A 2,069-nucleotide genomic window follows, 5' to 3' on the forward strand; every position below is an offset into this window, starting at 1 on the left:
AAAATTAGACAGATAATGTTAGCTATTTCTTTCTTTTTTTTTGAAAACTTTCACGCCACACAGTGTTTTAAAATTGCTTAATGTTCACTAAAAATCAATAAAATACAAATAATTCTGAAGTCCTCAGTGCATCACACAAAATACTTGTAGTTTGAATACCACAAAACCACAATAGGCTAGCTGCTGTGTTCACTGAGTAGAATCGAACCCCTGATTTTAGCGTTGTAAATCCGAAGACTTACCGCTGTCCTACCGGGGAACAGTTTGAATACAAATTACGCTTCAAGACTTATTTCATTTGTCTGGTCACTCCGAGAATAAATACAGTTATTGTTTGGGCAAAAAAGCGTGAAACTTTAGTCTTGGTTTGTCACGCATTTTAACGAGTGAATATCTTGTTGTGTCCAACTCTTCAAACTAAAATTGGGTGGCTCCAAAAACCTACCCAGTATACCATAAGTTTCAATTTGATATTCCAGTATTAATATCGCAGCTCGATTAACCTTTTAAGTGGGATGTCATAATTCAAGAATCTTAATTTCAATAAAAACCAATATCCAGTATTCTAATGCAGGTATTACAGTTTCGTAATACAATCCAGTTCAAGCTTTGGTATTCTGACCAAAGTACACATCGATCCTCAAAAAAAAACGGAAAGTTCTAGAGGACTTAAATTGAGTTAATGCGATTAACTCGAAAAAATAATGTAACCATTCGAGTTGTAAAAAATACTGTTTCTAAAAACAGACAGAAATTAAATTGGTAAAACCGAAATACAATAATTACACGTCCATTTGCAAAGCACAAAATAATGACGGTCGGCTTTCTGTCTGAAACTTAGCTCACAAGTAACAACAAGATAACGGTTTTCATGATGTCTGAAACTTAACTCATGAGCAACAACAAGATAACAGTTTTAATGAAGACGGTCGACTTGTTGTCTGAAACTTAACTCACGAGTAACAACAAGATGACAGTTTTCATAATGACGGTCAGCTTTCTGTCTGAAACTTAGCTCACAAGTAACAATAAGATGATAGTTTTAATGATGACGGTCGGATTTCTATCTGAAACTTAGTTCAGGAGTAGCAAGAAGATGACAGATTTTATAGCTGCTCTTGCTACCTTCAATGTCAATTCTTTCAGTTCTACCAATCTCGACCTGAAAGGTCCTTTTCCAGTATCAGCCAATCACATTCAGACATACGAAATTTGTGATAGTTCCATCCCTCCACGTGATCGCCAAGTCAGCTACCTACCAAGGCCAGCTTCAATGGTTACCAACATCGATAAGCACGTGTGAAGGTAGAATCTAATCAACGACGTCTACTATAAAGGTGATAAACCCTACAGATCAAAGCTGGATATGTTAGTTCACACAAGAGCCTAAAGCGCGGATACCGTATTTTGAAAGATAGCGTTAAATCAAAATCTAAGTATCAGAAGTACAGTCTAGAGTATAAACATGTCACAAAATATCACAGTTTTATTAAAAGTTTTAGTCCAATATTCTAGAAAAAATATATCTGTCCAAAATATCTAAATATAAGCATCACACTTTCATATCAACCTGAAATTCTTCTATTCTCGATAGTGGGAGGCAAAACTTGTATGTAAGAGGTCAGCTTTTACAGTGTAAATCAACAGACTAAAAGAATATGTGTTATGCATTCTTAAGCGCAAACAAATTTACAGTACTAATACAAATTACTAAATATATTTAGTTTAACTACGATAGCTTTTATATGCGGAAACATCTGTTAGCTGAGTTCTTTACAGATCTTAAAATATAACGTTGATAAACGGAAACATCGGCACATGTAGATACGTAGATCTTGAAAGTGGAGTTGTTCAAAACTTGAAAATAGCGTTGATAACTGGACCATTTGTTGATTAAGATGTTGCAAAGGAAATATCTGCTGAAGCTTTTCACCAGACACTAATCATAGCAGAACCGTCTGAAAGATAATATATAGGAAATAGTACAGCTTATAAAATGAATCAGATGTCAGGCTGTACCACTCCGCCCGATTTTGTCTATGATTGGCTCTGCACAACATGAATTAGCG

This window comes from Limulus polyphemus, unplaced genomic scaffold (assembly GCF_000517525.1).
Source record: "Limulus polyphemus unplaced genomic scaffold, Limulus_polyphemus-2.1.2 Scaffold6270, whole genome shotgun sequence".
In the NCBI taxonomy this organism is placed as follows: domain Eukaryota; kingdom Metazoa; phylum Arthropoda; class Merostomata; order Xiphosura; family Limulidae; genus Limulus; species Limulus polyphemus.